Here is a 19,938-nt window from a genome sequence, read left to right on the forward strand (position 1 = left end):
CATTCCCGGAAGATGCAGTCAAGATGGAAGAACTCGGATAACAGAGACTCTAACCAGGAGGACTTTTGACTTGGATACACAGACGCCTGTAGAGAACTGGGACAACACAGACTCTTACCAGGATTACTTTGATTTGGATGACAAAGACGCAGACGTGCTACTGTGAGTATGCAGCTTTGGCTTCTAAACATTTGATCGCTTGACCGTATGTGCGCAACTTTTTTTTGCGTATGTACGTAACTTTTTAAAAATATATAAGCTTTATGAACCTTGGGTTAGGTGAACGGTCTTTTGGGCTGAGTGATTGTGTGTGTTGATCAGGTGTTTGAATTGTATTGGCGTGTTCTATGGAGCTAGGAGCTAGCAGAGGAGCTAGGAGCTAGCGTAACAAACACGCAGGTGTTTTTATGCAGGATTAATTTGTGGCATATTAAATATAAGCCTGGTTGTGTTGTGGCTAATAGAGTATATATATGTCTTGTGTTTATTTACTGTTGTAGTCATTCCCAGCTGAATATCAGGTCACCCCCGGCTCTCACAGCATCTTCCCTATCTGAATAGCTTCAACTCCCCACTAGTCCTTCACTTGCACTTTACTCATCCACAAATCTTTCATCCTCGCTCAAATTAATGGGGAAATTGTCGCTTTCTCGGTCCGAATCTCTCTCACTTCATGCGGCCATCATTGTAAACAATAGGGAACTTTGCGTATATGTTCAACTGACTACGTCACGCTACTTCCGGTAGGGGCAAGCCTTTTTTTTATCAGAGACCAAAAGTTGCAATCTTTATCGTCGTTGTTCTATACTAAATCCTTTCAGCAAAAATATGGCAATATCGCGAAATGATCAAGTATGACACATAGAATAGATCTGCTATCCCCGTTTAAATAAAAAAAATTCATTTCAGTAGGCCTTTAAATATCAGTTTCTCAGCAGTAGTTGGTTGTAATACACTATTCTACCACAGGAGGCAGTAATGTGGCAGTCAGTTCAGAATCGTGTATAGAGAGAGTATATACACTTTGCCTGCCATAACTTTGCTTCAAAATTGCACCTTTTTTGCATGTGTCACCATTTATCCAAACTAATCTACCGTATTTGCCAGACTATAGAACGCACTAAATTTTAGAAGAAAAAATAATATTTGTTCCATGTATTGGCCGCACCAGACTATAAGCCACAGATATAGACATTGGGAAATGAGTTATTTACACAGTAAGATTCTATAAATGTTTATTTACACACGTAATTGTTTCCAAACGGGAGCGTATTGGGAGCGTGTTAGACAGTGTGCTGGTCACAAACACTACATTAATGTATACAGCAGAGTGCATCAAATTCGGCTGCAAATTTGCCCCAAAATTCTACTTTGTCAAAATGTTTTATTGTAAGTTTATGAGCTGGAGTATGTTTAGAACTATAATTAGACTTATTATATTCTGATTCTGATTTTGGTTTATTTCGTCAAGAAAACTAACATCATAGCGACTCAAATGCATGCACCCGGGAACAGACGCACACGTCCTTGGTGTGCAACATGGAGTGAGGTAAATGTATATGTCATCAGTTCCTTCCTTTGCAGTTTATGTGATTATTATTTATTTTGTAATCAGTCTGACATGGGGCTGACATATACATACATGCACACATATATATACACACACACACACACACACGCACGCGCACACACACACATAATGTTTTGGTAATTTATTATTTTTGCGAATCAATTTTGTCATTAAAAACATTAAACAACTATTACTGATGTATATATATATATATATATATATATATATATATATATATATATATATATATATATATATATATATATATATATATATATGTATATATATATATATATATATATACAGTATATATATATATATATATTTATATATATATACACATTTTTTCAAATACAGGTTTTAAGTTTAAGCTTTTGTAACCCGTGACTTACTTGGAAAAGGTTTTTAACAAAACTTATATTCCAAATAATATATTTGCTATATAAATTAAAGTATTTGAGTTTTTCTTAGGTAAAAGGCAGTATTCTTAATCAATGACTATACCAGGGTTGTCCCGATACCAATAATTCGGTACCGGTACCGATACCAAAATGTATATCGATACTTTTCAAAATAAAGGGAACTACAAAAAAGGTCAATATTGGCTTTATTCTTACATGTGCCCAACAGAGGAGCTGTTAACTTATAAATGTAGCGTATGTGTTTTTAAGAGAATGGCAACGTGTTGTCTGAGTGACGTCAGTGAGTGAGTGGGCGAATAAAGAGAGAGAGAGGGGTAACGAGTTGTGTCTGCAAAACTAATAATAAAACAATCAGATTGTCACGAATCGGCAGCCTCGTCATTCTGACCTGAATTCGAGTTTAGCAGACCCATTGCCGGGTAAAGTTAAGGGTGTAAAACATCCGCCCTGCAAGGAACGTCTCTCCTGTGCTCCTCGACTACAGTCTGCACTGGAGCCAAACAGCAGGACAGGTGTAACAACTACATTATTACCTGTCACTCTTTAAACTCCTAATCGCCACATTTGGCGAGGCGTGTTTTAAAGCAACACTTGAAGCGCGGTGCCTGCCTGTTTAAAGCGCCACATTTATCGTTACTTTTGAAGCCCAATTACTTTCATATTGCGCTTCGCGTACCCTCTTTATTAACCAGGAGAAATTTTGTTTTTTGCCATTCTTCCACTCAAAGATGTTATTGCTTGTATGCACTCTGTGTGTGCGTTTTGACTCACTCAACATCATGCACAGCGGCCATTTAGATGAAAGAACGGTACGGTACTTTTCAAAGGAAGTATACTACCGATTTCAATTAATTAGTATCGCGGTACTTTATTAGTACCGGTATACCGTACAACCCTAGACTATACCATAATGGAGTTCAATTAGGGAACATAAATGAACACCAACAATCTTTATTAAGATGGAAATAAAAGCATTTCTGTATCTAAAACCCTTTTGCTTGTCTACAGTTGATATCATTAATCAGATAAGGAAGTGTTGTATCGGCTTATCATGTCACACACACACGCACGCACCTACACACTTGCACACATATGCACGCACACACACATACACACGCACACGAACACGCATACATACACGCACACACACACACACACACAGAAGAAGAAGAGGCATGTGTGCTAAACAGGGAGATTAATAAAAGGAATCTCAGTCGGAAAGCAGGACATTTGAAGAAGGCAACACTTTGGGGGGGAAAGGAAAGCTAGTGAAGAGCAAAAGAGAGCATCACATGATGAAGGATGAGCTCACCTCTTTAAGAATACGGCACAGATCACCAAGAAAAGGCTTTGAGATGTGTGAGAAAAATGAAAGCATGGAGGTCAGTCGGTATTTGTGAATATGTGTAAATATCGACGTAGATGATTATTTTAACAACCGCTGTCCAAGTTGCGTAATCCTGCGTTCAACAGCAGCATCGTCCTGAGAGTTTTTTAGAAATGTGTTTGAAGCCTCCAACAGCAGAGCAGGAATTAGAAGCTAAGCCAAAAAGACCTTGAACCACAGCCTGCCTAAGAAGCAGAGTGAAAGTAAATGTGAAAGTGAAAGTAAATCCTTGATCAATGCAAAAAGTCCATTTGGTGCAAAGTTGTTGGAAATTTGACTGGAGAGATGTTTTTGTTGACTGGCAGCCAAGCAGCATGATCTCAGAGCCGCCGAGGGAGTGTTGGAAAATCAATGGCGGGAACTTTTAAGACGGACTTCTTAATTCCAGTATTGACTTTTAAAATTGCATAAAGAGTCTTAAAGCTTGTAAACGTCCTCTGCTTTGTAATTAGGAGTAAATGTACCAATAATGATTGAAGTACAATAATCTACATACTAATTGTTGATGTACTTGTTTCACACTCGCTGAACTACGTTTACTTGCACACATGCCCAAAAGCATGGTTTCTCCAGGTGCCAGCCCACCTATGCTGGCTCACCTGCACTGGCTTCCTGTGCACTTAAGATGTGACTTTAAGGTTTTACTACTTACGTACAAAATACTAAAGGGTCTAGCTCAGGGGTGGGCAATTAATTTTTACCGGGGGCCGCATGAGCAACCCGAGCACTGCTGGAGGGCCACATCGACAATATTTCAATTACATTTTGCTCAATATTATTTTTGATTTACCTTAAGAAATATAATAATAATAATAATAAATAATAATAATAATACTTTCATTTAACCTAACTTAACTTTATACCAAAAGCAGATTGCTTTTGATGGTTTTATTTTAACACTGTCTTACACTACACTTCTTGATGTATAATACAATGCAAAAATGTCAATTTCTGCACAGGGTTATTTTAAAGTTTATTCTGCATCCTCTTTAAAAGTCCAACATTTTTCCCCGTCAGATTTGGACAACCATCTGTTGTCACACCTGCCAGCTTGTCCCATTTCAGTCCTAACATGTCCAAACACGCATTTACCTATGTGAACAAGTCATTACCTGTGGTTGTCCCTTTTAATTGACTGCATGGCTGCCAGCTCCTCCGTGATTTGAAAGTCTACAGTTATCCCACGTAAGAAGATGAGCAGCTGCGCGGTGTCACGTACATCGCCCAGCTCTCATCCAAAGCCAGCGAAAAACAGTCAAAGTCGGCCGTTCTGTTCTTCAGCTGAAGCTCCAAGTTTCAGGACATATCAGCGCAACAGAGTCCAATAAGCACTCCTTAATAAACTCTCTGTCAGAAAACGCCTTACATTTTCTGGCGATTTTGTGAGAAATGACGAAACTTGTCCTGACGGCTGCATCTCTGGGGGTGTGAAATTTGGCAAAAAGTCCTTGTTGGGTTTGCAGTTTTACTATCAACGCATCAGCCTCCCTTGCGCGCGCTTCATCGGACAGATTCCGGTATTTTTCCTTGTGCTTCGTCATGTAGTGGCGATTCAAATGATATTCTTAACAACATGTGTACCACAAATTAAGCACAAAGCTTTACCTTTAATTTCTGTAAAGAAATACTGGCAGCAATGTTCCCTCTAATTGTTCATGTGTGTGAACAAACGCACAAACTCCCTGAGCATTCAGTGGAGCACATGTGAGCAACATCAGACGTGCACACTGTGGCCACACCAGCGTCACACCTGTCCCAAACCTGACATCATAACAATTTAAATGTTTTATTAAAATAATTTTCTGATATAAGTGATTTTGCCCTCTTACAATGACAATAACAAAAAACATGTTTTTCATGACCTATGTGCTAGTACTGTATGTCTGGCTGCAAGTCCTGCCTTTAAAAGAAATGTTACCCCTTTCAGAGATTACATTTAGTTCATGTAACGTTCTGTCTGTAAAATACATCTTTTTATTAGCATTTATGAAATCTAGTGACACTATTTCAAGAATAATATCCTTAGATTAACATTCTTAATAAATAGCAGTAAAATAAGCACACATCTGATTGTGGAGTCAGAGTGTTACAACCTGGCATTTACACATTGTGTGGCATTGGGGTTGTCCGACTTTTTGTGTGGCCATAAACGCAGCACTGGCTAAGTGCCATGAGTGCGTGTGTTGGTGCAGGTGAGCGAGCGAGCGGCTTCTGTTGATATGACGGATGACAACGTTGGTTTAAGCCTGGTTTGTATGGCAGAAAATTACCAGTTTTTATAGATAAAAGTTTTTTTTACTCATGTTTTTGGTGTGGTTACAAACAGTTTTGCTCAATAAAGTGATTGATGGAATTCCTGTCCGTAAAGTGTCTCGACAGACGATAATTGAACTGTGTTGACAAAGATTGTTTTATTCATTGGGGCCACTCTTGTTGTCACGTGTCACTCACAGAGTTGCATTGCAAAATCATACAGAATAAATTGTAATGTGTTTATTTTGTTTAAAGTTCAGATGGGATTTTTGATTTCCTGCGCGGCATTAATTTGCTGTGCGCAGATGGACGCGTGAGCGGTGCGCAATTGCGCAGGCGCGCACCTTAGAGGGATAGTTGCTTGGCATTCCATGTCTTGTTGAAAACACGCCATTCGTCATCAACTTTTCTCTTTTTAGCGTCTCGGGAGTAACCGTGCATCACTTGTAGCTGAGCACCTTCACTCACAGGTTACACACGGACATACGCCCATAAATAACACTTTTCAAAATAAAAGCAGCACAGTTGTATTGGGTGCACGACATAGATGTTTTTTAAACTTTATTTTGTAATTTGTGATTGCAGCTGTTCACATTCACTCACAATCACGCACGCGCATACTTCCACACGGAAGTAATACAAATAACGCTTTTCAAAACAAAAGCAGCACCGTTGTATTGCACACTCGACATAGATACTTTTTAAAATGTATTTTGTAATTTATGATTGGCCTCACGCGGGCCGGACAGGGACGCACAAAGGGCCGGATGTGGCCCGCGGGCCGCAGAATGACCAGGTCTGGTCAAGCTCCATCCTATCTTGTTGATTGTATTGTACCATATGTCCCGGAAAGAAATCTGTGTTCAAATAACTCCGGCGTATTAGTGATTCCCAGAGCCCAAAAAAAGTCTGTGGGCTATAGAGCGTTTTCTCTTCGGGCTCCAGTACACTGGAATGCCCTACCGGTAAAAGTTAGAGATGCTACCTCAGTAGAAGCATTTAAGTCCCATCTTAAAACTCATTTGTATACACTAGCCTTTAAATAGACCACCTTTTAGACCAGTTGATCTGCTGTCCCTTTTCTGCTCTGCTCCCCGCTCCTGCGTGGAGAGGTTATTATGTGACCACAGATGAGCCGCTAGCTGTTCAAAGTCGGGACCCGGGGTGGACCACTCATCTCTGCATCTGTGACGTCTCTGCGCTGCTGACTTGTCTCCACTCAAGATGATCCCCTGCTGGCCCCACTAAGGACTGGACTCTCACACTATTAACTAGATCCACTCGACCTCCATTGCACCGGTTACCCGGTGCGGTCCCCTCCAAGGTTTCTCACTGTATCCCATTGGGTTGAGTTTTTTCTTACCCTGATGTGGGATCTGAGCCGAGGATGTCGTTGTGGCTTGTGCAGCCCTTTGAGACACTCGTGATTTAGGGCTATATAAATAAGCTTTCATTGATTGATTTATATATATATACATATATGTATGTAAATGTGTGGCTATTTTATTACAGCTGCTGCAACAATTGGTTTGCATAACCAAAGAATTTCTGCACAAACTGTGTGTCAGGTGATCTCATCTCAATGCTCGTCGTCCTCACCGGGGTCTCGACCTGACTGCAGTTTGTCGAAGTAACCAACTTGAGTGGGCAAATGCTCACATTCGATGGCGCCTTGCACGTTGGGGAGGTGTTCTCGTCATGCCTGAATCCCGGTTTTCAATGTTCAGGGCAGACAGCGTGTGTGGCGTCGTGTGGGAGAGCGGTTTGGTGATGTCAACGTTGTGAATCGAGTGGGCCATGGTGGAGGTGGGGTTATGGTATTGAATGCACAGAGATACCGTGACGAGATCCTGAGGCCCATTGTTGTGCCATTCACCTGAGACCATCACCCATTGTTGCAGCATGGCAATGCACGGCCCCATGTTGTAAAGATCTGTACACAATTCCTGGAAGCTGAAAACATCCCAGTTCTTGCATGACCAGCATAATCACTGGACATGTCACCCATTGAGCATGTTAGGGATGCTGTGGATCGGCATATACAACAGCGTGTTCCAGTTCCTGCCAATTTACAGTAACTTCGAACAGCCATTGAAGAATAGTGGACCAACGTTCCACAGGCCACAATCAACAACCTGATCAACTCTATGCCAAGGAGAGGTGTTGCATTGCGTGAGGCAAATGGTGGTCACACCAGATACTGACTGCTTGACTGACCCCCCCAATAAAGCAAAACTGCACATTTCAGAGTTATTGTGGGCAGCCTAAGGCACACCTGTGCAACAATCATGCTGTTTAATCAGCATCTTGATATGCCACACCTGTGAGGTGGGATGGATTATCTTGGCAATTCAAAAGTGCTCACAAACAGATCTAAACAGATTTGTGAACAATATTTAAAAGGAATAGGTATTTTGTGCAAATTTTTAGATCTTTGAGTTCAACTCATGTAAAATGGGAGCAAAAATAAAAGTTGTAGCATTTATATCTTTGTTCAAAAAATTTATAGAGACAGGTTTACTTGTATGTTCGGATTGTTTGAATTAAATGTACAGTAGGGAAGGGATTAACATGGTCCCATTCCTTAGTGAATCTCGCCCAAGAGGAAGGGGGGGGGGTTAATCTTTTTGCAATGGAGTCTGCTGAAACTGATGGAAAGCGCCACTCTACATAGCAACTGACACTGTGGTTGAAGTGGCAATTGCCACAAAAAACATTTTAATATATACAACACTATACTGCCATCAGGCGGCTAAAGTGGATAATGCACGCCCCAAATTTGTCACGTTTTATATGTCAAGTAAACTGCGACGGATGGGGTCATTTGAATCCCCTTCCTACTGTATCGTATTGTTGTTGAAATAAAGCTAGGAAAAAAAAGCAGTAATTGGTAAGCTTGTTACGACATCATTTCCGGGCTCCACACAGCCCACCTTCGCAAACATCTTCTCCTACGCTTTCGAGGCAATGTGCACTTTAAAATCGACCGTTGTTTCAAAGTAAGTAATGTCAGCTGCAACATTAAAGTGAGTGTCGCTACCACTACTACACACAGGAAAACGTGTAGAAGAGAATTTCAAGTAGGTGCCGCCTGTGCGTACCGACACAAAGATCGTGGATTACTGACAAGAGGCTCACTTTGTTTATGTAATTATCAGTGTTAGTCATCTTACCTTAAAAAAGTACCGTATTTTCCGCACTATAAGGCACACCTAAAAACCTCCAATTTTGTCAAAAGCTGACAGTGCGCCTTATAATCCGGTGAGCCTTATATATGGACCAATATTGAGCCTCCAACAGGTAAAAGTTTCAATCAATCAATCAATCAATCGCAACTACGGTAAGCAGCCGCCGACTTCATTTTCTCCTGTAGAAGAAGAAGTTCTTCTTCTACGGTAAGCAGCCGCCCCCGTAGAAGAAGAAGAAGCGTGCGGTGCATGCTGGGATATATGACTGAGCGAGGCGTGCCGTTTCATTTCCATTTGTTTGTTTATGTAAAGACCCCAAAATGGCTCCTATTAAGAGACACGCTTACGACGCAGAGTTTAAACTTAAGACGATCAGTCACGCAGTAGAACACGGGAATAGAGCAGCAGCGACACTGACTCGATTAATGACGACTTCGACGAGACGGAGCCGGGCATGTTGGATGCCGTATCCGCCCAACTGTTTAATTCGGACACTGAAGAAGAAGAATTCGAGGGATTCGTGGATGAGGAATAACTTCATAAAGTGAGCTTTACATGTTTATTTTGTGTGTTGTGTTGTGTGACTTTAACGTTTGAGCAACGTTGAGTTATTGATATATTGTTATTGCTCTGCACTATTTCGAGTGTTACTATATTGTGATTGCACTAATGTTTGATTTACCGTAACAGTATCACTGTTTTTTACGTGTTTATTGAATCAGGGAAAAGTTCCCCTCCACTATGTGATATAAATGTTGCACTACATGTTATACCTTGCTGTTGTTAAAAGATAAACAAAACACCACGTCACTGACTTTACCTCGGGGAAAATAATAAAACAGCGGTTTATTCATTTTGGGAGTGAACAGAGTTGTCAGAACGCTGGTTTATAATCTATTAATAAAGTTTGACTGACCTATCTGACTGTTTTAGCGCAGCTCCATCTAATGGATGCATAACGTAACCCCAGCCTCTACTGTAGCGTCTATTCTATGCGCCTTATAATGCGGTGCACCTTACATATGAACAAAGTTTATTTACAAAGTTTTAAAATATGCCATTCATTGAAGGTGCGCCTTATAATCCGGTGCGCCTTATAGTGCGGACAATACGGTAATTAGTAACAGTATCAAATTACTTCTCCCAAAAAGTAAGTTAGTAACTCAGTTACTACATTATAAGAGTAATTAGTGACTCAGCAAAGTAACAGAGACGTTATTTTTCATTTCGTAATTTTATACACTACTACGTTTAACGTGAAAGATGTTTATACTAACTGACTGAAGAAAAAACTTACTCTATACAGTATTTTAGAACATTTGACATTTATTCTATAAATTGCAGTGTGCCATATGATACGCACAGCAATAAAAATGTATACAAAAGTATTTTGTAAAGTAACAACATTAAATATTGAACTTAGGTAAAAAGACACAAAAGAGCATCTGGCCTTTAAGTAGTGCAATAGAAAATTCAAGTAAAATAAATAAAATAAAGTACCCTTCATCCACATTTTATCAACCATCAAAACATTTATCTTAATGGCCTATTTCTTAAATTTAATTTAACCTTAAGTAAGACTTCACACACAATAGTCAATATTTAAAAAACTGAAAAGTACAGTAGTCTTATGAATAATACAAAAACATTCTACTCAAACTAGTTTATCAAGGATCGTCATCAAGTCTTCTGCATCATGTCTCAAAGTTCTGTATTCTCCACTCATTTAGAAAGAGAAACTAAAAAATTATTTTTATGCTACACCTGTTGCTAAGCAAGTATGTATGTGTGTGTGTTGTGAAACAGAGTTACGATGCATGCCTCATCATAATTTGTTTATGATTGCTGTAGAGGCATCAAATACACGTAGCTCACTTACAGTCTGTAGATGTCACGATGACTCGGTGGCTGATGGCGTCAAAAATAAAAGGTGCCCTCTTTACTGTTCACATACTATGGCGTGGAACAAATCCACACATTTTTGTTTTGCCGCTGCTGGAGAGATTTTCAACTTCCTAAACAAGCGGTTGCAACTGAATGGATACAGGGCTTGAATTTAACCATGGCAACCGCCGTGACCACCCTTGTCATTCGCCATAATGCCCTAAAAAAATGACCAGCATTTACGACAAGAAAAATGCCATGACCGCCCATGACTTTTCACTTGGTAATGGACTAGGAATGTAACGGTAAACGATATAATGATAAACTGTGGTAAAATTCTGGACGGTTAGTAATACCGTTTAATTCTTTAATTATCGAAAAAACGTAATTTATTAATGCATTCTAAGCGACATTGCTCACTTCCTGAAAACGCACCAGCAGCCGCGCCTCCGAAGATGGCGGATGCGCACCAGCGCTATTTGTAATGGCGGAAAACAACACACAGACCTCGCTCTTGGACCCCGACTTAAACAAGTTGAAAAACTTATTCGGGTGTTACCATTTAGTGGTCAATTGTACGGAATATGTACTTCACTGTGCAATCTACTAATAAAAGTCTCAATCAATCAATCAATCAATCGTGAGATGTTGCCCTCCTAGTAAACGGGCAACATCTGAAGTCTGGACGTATTTTGAAATTAGAACATTTTAAAATGCACAATTAGAACATTTAAAAGAATAATCAAAATGATTAATGGCTACCAAGTAAATATATTAAATCAGGGGTGAATAAAATGAAAGGATTGAACAAAACTAAATTGATGTGCTGCACCTGAATGAACCATGCATGTACCTTCAACACATTTGGCTTAACCTTGTCCTTCATTCATAAATGTCTAATTTTTTAAAATATAATTTCACTTTAACCAAGCTAAAACATGTTTTGTCTGATTACTCGATGACTGGAACACATTTTCAGGGGAATATCAGCTGATTAAAATATTTGATAATTGCATCACTAATTTACAAAGCAGTAGGCTTTGTGCAATTATAATGTAGAACCACAACGTACAGTTAACTTACGGTTGTAATGTAACATTGCCGTGTACGTTAAAATGTACTGTTATATTGTGAAATTATAATGTACAGTTTTAATGTACTGTTATAATGTACAATTACAATGTATAGTTATAGTGTACAATTGTATGTACAGTTATAATGTACACAATACTATTATAATGTATAGTTATAGTGTACAGTTATGATGTACTGTTATATTGTACAATTATAATGTACAGTTATAATGTATAGCTATAAAGTGCTGTTATAATGTACAATTACAATGTATAGTTATAGTGTACAATTGTATGTACAGTTATAATGTACACAATACTATTATAATGTATAGTTATAGTGTACAGTTATGATGTACTGTTATATTGTACAATTATAATGTACAGTTATAATGTATAGCTATAAAGTGCTGTTATAATGTACAATTACAATGTATAGTGTACAAATGTATGTACAGTTATAATGCACAGTTATGATATACTGTTATAATGTACAATTACAATGTATGTTATAGTGCACAGCCATAATGTACTGTTATATTGTACAATTATAATTCCAAGTTATAATGTACTGTTATAATGTACAATTATAATGTAGTTATAATTTACTGTTGTATTGTACAATTATTATGTACAGTTATAATGTACAGCTATAAAGTGCTGTTATAATGTACAATTACAGTGTATAGTTATAGTGTACAATTGTATGTACAGTTATAATGTACACAATACTGTTATAATGTATAGTTATAGTGTACAGTTATAATGTACTGTTATATTGTACAATTCTAATTCACAGTTATAATGTACACATATAATGTAGTTATAATTTACTGTTATATTGTACAATTATAATGTACAGTTATAATGTACAGCTATAATGTGCTGTTATAATGTACAATTACAATGTATAGTTTTTGTGTACAATTGCATGTACAGTTATAATGTACAGTTATGATGTACTGTTATAATGTACAATTACAATGTATAGTTATAGTGTACAGTTATAATGTACTGTTAGCGTGGCGCAGTTGGGAGGGTGGCAGTGCCAGCAACCTAAGGGTTCAAGGTTCGATCCTCACCTTCTACCAACCTCGTCACGTCCGTTGTGTCCTTGGGCAAGACACTTCACCCTTGCTCCTGATGGGTGGTGGTTAGCGCCTTGCATGGCAGCTCCCGCCATCAGTGTGTGAAGGTGTGTGTGAATGGGTGAATGTGGAAATAGTGTCAAAGCGCTTTGAGTACCTTGAAGGTAGAAAAGCGCTATATAAATATAACCCATTTACCATTTATTTACCATTATATTGTACAATTATAATTCACAGTTATAATGTACTATTATAATTCACAGTTATAATGTACAATGTAGTTATTATGTACTGTTATATTGTACAATTATAATGTACAGTTATAATGTGCAGCTATAATGTGCTGTTATAATGTACAATTACAATGTATAGTTATAGTGTACTGTACAATTGTATGTACAGTTATAATGTACTGTTATATTGTACTATTATAATTTAGTTATAATGTACTGTTATAATGTACAATTATAATGTAGTTATACTTTGTTATATTGTACAATTTATAATGTACAGGTATAATGTACAGCTATAATGTGCTGTTATAATGTACAATTACAATGTTTAGTTATAGTGTACAATTATTGTATGTACAGTTATATTGTACAGTTATGATGTACTGTTATAATGTAAGGTTATACTGTAATGTACAATTATAATATACATGTTTTGCTGGTATGTGCAGTTATAGTTTTGCATTCCACAATTTCTACATTGCTTACTCGTGATTTTAGTAATCTTTGAGTAAAGCAAGTGATAAAAAGCTGTGTTATTTCCATGTGTCTAAGGGTTACTCAGCTGTCTTGGTGGCCTTGGTTGTCATGGACGCTAACAACACTCATTGAGAGGTTATCATCAAATGCAAAAAAAAAAGACAACTACCAAAAGCAGAAGATATCAATTCAGGTCAGAGTTTTCACACCGATGCTTTATAGATTTAGTAAAGTAGCGAAGGAGAAAAATGTGTGGGGGGGGAATTGGTGGTTTGGGTTGTATTGGACTAGGTGTGAAAATGGGGCAGGAAATGATGCGTGCAGGCTCCAAAAGGACGAGCGAGAGAAAGAGAGAGAGAGACATGTTTAGAGAAGGATTTGCAAGAATAACATGGATTACAATTGGAGTTGATTGTTTCTCACTTCACTTCAACAGTAAATCATTCACTTTTTGGCTTTGTAGACGCAAAAGAAGACATGTTATTTAATTTGAAAAAATAGCATATAAAGTTCACTACACACTTACTATATTATTGTTAGGAATGTAATGATAAGAGGATGGTTATCATTATTATCACAGTATTGCTGAATGTGATCAAAAATAACTTACATACACGTACAAATATTTCAACCATGTTTTATTTAAAAAATTTAATAAATAAATGACCACAATATGTTTTCTTGGGAGAAGGAACATTAAATATTGTTCTGGCTTCTTAAGAGCCATAACAATGTAATTTGAGTGTTTGAATATGTTTATCTTGTGTTTTATTTGTACATGTTTTCGAGTGTTTTTTAATAATGACAGCAAAATGGCGAGCTTCACTTTCGGTTTATGTGACGTCACGCAGATTAGTCAGTTTGGGATATTATGTTTCTTAATAACCAAATTCAATAATGTCTCTTGTATTTATGTTAGCATTCAAGCTAGCTGCTTCTCCAGAAAATGAGCAGTATCACTGAGCTGTGTGTTAATCAAAGTGTGATAATAAATTCATTATCGAGCCGATACTAGGAATAGATGTCACACCGCTATATCATACAAACAAAAAATAGCTTTTATGCAGTATATATGTATACACACAAATAGGACTGTTTTCACTGCTGGACTCTAGAAAGAGATTCCGCATCCTCCCTAGCAGAACCTCCAGGTTCTGTAACAGCTTCTTCCCTCAGGCCATAAGACTCTTGAACGCATCATAATAATCCCCTCAATTCCCCCCCAAAAACGGATGAACTCGCTGGAATATAAAGACAATATAACATACATTCAGAAACGTGGATGCATATACAAAAGTGCAATATATTTATTTGTACAGTAATCTATTTATTTATATCTGCACCTTATTGCTCTTATATTCTGCACTACAACGAGCTAATGCAACAACATTTCGTTCTTATCTGTACTGTAAAGTTCAAATTTGAATGACAATAAAAGGAAGTCTAAGTCTAATATCTGTTATTGTTATTGGTTGTAGAGATCAGGAAATTATGGGTTAACTGTATCGGTTCAAATGTCCATTATCGTGTATCCTTAATATTAACATTACACATTTTTCAAAAATCCTTGAAAAAACTGTCTCCTCCCAACTTCACTCCCACCTACAGTTAAATAACCTATATGAACAATTCCAGTCTGATTTCCGCCCCCTGCACAGCACTGAAACAGCATGAGTAAAAATCACAAACGATCTCCTCCTGGCAGCTGATTCTGGTCTTTCACTATCCTAATCCTCTTAGATCTCACTGCAGCCTTTGACACCATTTCACACACTGTCCTCCTCCTTAGATTGCACAGTATTGGCATCACAAGCACACCCCTTCACTGGTTTAGATCATATCTCTCCGACCGCACTCCGTTTGTTCAACTCCGTTCATTAAAATCCCCTCCGTCTCCCGTTTCCTCTGGTGTCCCCCAGGGCTCTGTTCTTGGTCCCCTGCTTTTTATCATTTACATTCTTCCCCTTGCCAATATTTTCCGTAAATTAAAAAAAAAGGGTCACTGTTATGCGGATGACACCCAGCTCTATATCTCAACCAAACCAACTGCCTCTCTTCCTCCTTCCTCCCTTACAGACTGCCTCAGTGAACTCAAACAGTGGTTCTCATCCAATTTCCTTCAACTCAATAGTAATAAAACCGAAATCTTACTTGTCGGTACAAAAACCATTCTCGCCAAAACCAACAGCTTGTCCGTTACTCTCTGCAATTCCTCTGTCTCACCCTCCTCCCAAATCAAGAGTCTGGGTGTCCTCCTCAACAGCACACTCTCCTTTCAACCCCACATAAACAACATTACCCGGTCTGCTTACTTTCATCTACGAAACATTAATCGTCTTCGCCCATCCCTTACCCCACATAATGCTGCCATACTAGGCCATAGCCTGGTCACCTCTCACCTGGACTACTGCAACTCTCTCTTGTTTGGTCTCCCTCACAAGTCACTTCACAAACTTCAGCTTCTCCAGAACTCTACAGCCCGGATAATCACCAGAACCCCTTCAATCCAGCACATCACCCCTGTTCTGCAGCAACTCGACTGGCTACCCATCAAACATCGTATCCACTTTAAAATAATTCTTCTCACTTTCAAAGCCATCCATAACCTCTCTCCGTCATATCTCTCTGACCTGCTCCATGTCGCCACGCCCTCACGTTCCCTAAGATCTTCTTCATCCATCCATCTGACTGTCCCTTTATTTAAACTGTCCACCATGGTTGCCCGAGCTTTCAGCCGCTCTGCCCCACATCTTTGGAACTCTTTACCACCAGACCTTCGTAACTTAGACTCAATATCCCTCTTCAAATCAAGACTCAAAACACACCTATTCCTGACTGCTTATTCATTGTAATCATCTTATCTTCTCTATCTTTGTTGTTGTTGTTGTTGTTTTTATCCAATTTGACTTTATTGTTTTGATTTTGTACGGTGTCCTTGAGTGCCCAGAAAGGCGCCTTATAAATAAAATGTATTATCACTATTATTATTATTTTTCGGACTACAAAGCGCACTTAAAATCATTTGATTTTCCTACCCAGTGCGCCTAATGTACAGATTAATTCTAGTTGTGCTTACAGACCTTGAAGCAATTGTATTTGTTACATGGTGTAATGATAAGTGTGACCGGTAAAGGGCAGTCATGCATAAGAGATAGGTGTGGACTTCAAGAAGAAGCCTGTTTAATAAATTACATTAGCAAGCAAGCACAAAACGTTGATGTTTTATTGATAATATAGAACATTACACGGCACTCAACAATCTTTCAGTATGTCTTTGGTAAGCTATGAAGCCACACTGCTTGATGGATTGTCAGCACATTATGGCTAGTGTAGACGTGCTGTGCTTCAACATGAAGGTATTATTATGGTGTGTGTATAAGGACCCAAAAATAGCACCTATTAGGAGACATATTATTTGGCGTTTTGTTTCGACCTATTATGCACAACCAACTTTTCTTACCTATTGGTTCCTACTGTTGTGTATTTTAAATCTGCATAAGTCCCGAAGATTTGTGTGCGTCCGCCAATGTAGTCCGATGTCGTAGTGGCGTAGTAAATAAGCTCCTTCTTTTTTCTCTATCCTCTTGTTGTGGGGCATTCATACTCCACTGTTGCCATTTCTAATATAAAGTTGCGTAGTTTTTACTTATATCTCTCATCACTAAAAACTACCGGTACAACACAGATGACGGGGAGACGATGCTGTCAAAGGTGGGCCACGTAAACAAGACAAAACGGTGCATCCTGAAGAGACGGTCAGAAAGCGGCATGAAGATGGTCTTTAGAACATAATCTATGCAACATTTAAACCATTACATGTTATGGAGACCACAACAAAGTGTTTTAAATGTAGAAAAACGACAGGCATTTGCCTCATGTTGGTATTCAGAATTCTGGGGTTTGTGAATATACATCAACCGCCGGTGCGCCTTGTGTATAAAAATAGACCTGAATAGACCCGCTCATTGGCAGTGCACTTTATATCCTACGGTCCAAAAATATGGTTCTTTATTTCTGTATGTTTACTTTTACAGTGTTTTGAAGCAAAAACTCTCAAAATGGAGACAACCTGTTATCTATCTGCTGAGCTAGCTTAGAAGAGGCGTTAGCGGGAGCAGAACAGACTGCTTGTATCAAAGTTCTTATATTGGATATTTTGGATGAAGGCCAATATAATCTGATACCCGTTTTATTTATTTTTACTGATTGGATTGGGACAGCGCTAGTTTTGATTGCTGAAAGTCACACTCAAAAGTAAATAACTTTGAGTTCTGTTGTTAAAAAAAGGCCTAAAGTACTAGTAGAGTGCAAAATCAAGTTGCCTCTATATTGGAGCTATTATCATATATACCTGATTTATGACACCAAAGGACATCTGAAGTTTGCGACTAAATAGATATGATCAAAATAGTGTAAAACTCACGAAGATTCCTGAGCCATTTTGAGAGTTAATGAGGAAACCTGTCACGTGATTTGAGAAATCCCATCCTCTTCAACATCAATGCTAATCAAGCAGACTTTGTGAGAGCCAAAAACGATTACTTTGGGAAAAATTATCATTCAGAACTAGGGCTGGGCGATATGGCCTTTTATTAATATCTCGATATTTTTAGGCCATGTCACGATACACGATATACAGTATATCTCGATATTTTGCCTTAGCCTTGAATTAACACTTGATGTATATAATCAAACCGGTATGATGATTCTATGTGTCTACATTAAAACATTCTTGTTCATACTGCATTAATACAGTATATGCTAATTTTAAAACTTTCATGCAGAGAGGGAAATTAAAACTAAGTCAATTTACCAAAACTGTATTTATTAAACAGTTATTAAGATTAAGATTAAAGATTAAAGTACCAATGATTGTCACACACACACTAGATGTGGTGAAATTTGTCCTCTGCATTTGAGCAGTGGCACAAACATTCATGTCATTTTAAAACAGAAAGTGCAAGATTGTCAGAGACATTTTTAAAACAAGCTATTAGTGCACTTTTGTGCATGATGTCACTAAGATGACATATCAAAACAACACTAAATTAAAGTGCACTTTTTGTACAGAACGCCACTACAATAGTTAAAAACAAATAAAGTGCACTTTTGTGCATGATGTCACAAGATATTTCAATAACTGTCAAATAAAAATTAGCTGCATGATAGGAAATCAAATAGTGTATGTCCTTCACTATGTGGTAGTTTATCCTTCTGTTGCTGACTATTTTTTTCATATGGTGTTGATGTGGAAATGGAAGACGCCAGGCTCAATTGGGTCAGTGCTGGTTGCTTCGGCATTTTGTTGGGTGTGGCACCGGCCGGAGATGTTGACATGTGGAGTTTCAAGCACTCTTCATTCTCTAGCGGGTGACTTTTCAAATGATTCTACAAATTAGTAGTGCTGCTACTTTTTGTAGTAACGCTTTTGCCGCATACTTGACATATTACGGTTGTCTGTTCAACATCTTTCCGCTTGAAGCCAAAAACCACTACCAACTGTTTTTCTTGGGAATTAATTCTTCTTCCTCCATTTGTTACTGTATTGGCACCTTCTCTCTCTCGTATTACCACTCGCACGGCTCCGCTTGTACCACCTGCCACTGCTAACTGTACCCATGCCGCTACCTCTCTGCTCCGCGAGGGCGTATGACGTTGCACATGCGTTGGCGCTAATAATAAGAATATTACTCATATTTGGTTAATTTACAGGTCACAACATGTAAATTGAGTATTGTTGGGGGTTTCCAGATGTTTTAAGAGGGTACAATGAGCGCAATAGAGGACCCTCGATCTGTTGACTCAGTTCTTGGCTATTTATTAACGATTTTGAATGCATAAAAAGCCAAGCACATGTGTTCTTGTCTTACATAAGGATTGTGAATGAAAAACAGCACATCTCTTTCCAATGTTTGCGTATTTCCAATATGACTGATCTGAAAATATGGTCAGAGTGCAGAAGCGATACTACAGTGACGTAGAATCTACGGAAATTGCCGCAGATATTTGGAGCGGAATATTCAAAATGGTCAACTGAATTTGTGGCATTTAGTGATGTTTAGATGGTATTTTCACATACTTTGCAGATTGTAAATATAATTGACTATGGTTTAATGGATACAATGAAACATCATTAAGTATATAAAGTCAACTTGTTTTTCCACTCTCCTGGTAATTTAATACATGAGCTAACGTTGCACAACACCTTTTACCCTTTGACACTCAACACTGAGTTTTGCATCATTGCCAGTTATGCAAAGCTGACGGTGGCTTCATGTAGTTGCATCTTAATGCCGCAGATACTTTGATCATTGATTTAATCAGCTTTGTGAGGTAGAGGAACATTAACAACCTCATGAGGAC

The 19,938-nt window shown here is 38.2% G+C and overlaps 1 protein-coding gene across 1 annotated transcript in view; it reads right to left on the minus strand.

Moving 5' to 3' along the window:
- The window catches only part of LOC133650978 (receptor-type tyrosine-protein phosphatase gamma-like), a 369,942-nt gene that overhangs the window by 141,950 nt on the left and 208,054 nt on the right, over nucleotides 1-19,938 (minus strand). The gene's annotated exons all lie outside the window — the stretch shown is intronic.

This window comes from Entelurus aequoreus, linkage group LG01 (genome assembly GCF_033978785.1).
Source record: "Entelurus aequoreus isolate RoL-2023_Sb linkage group LG01, RoL_Eaeq_v1.1, whole genome shotgun sequence".
NCBI classification, from domain to species: domain Eukaryota; kingdom Metazoa; phylum Chordata; class Actinopteri; order Syngnathiformes; family Syngnathidae; genus Entelurus; species Entelurus aequoreus.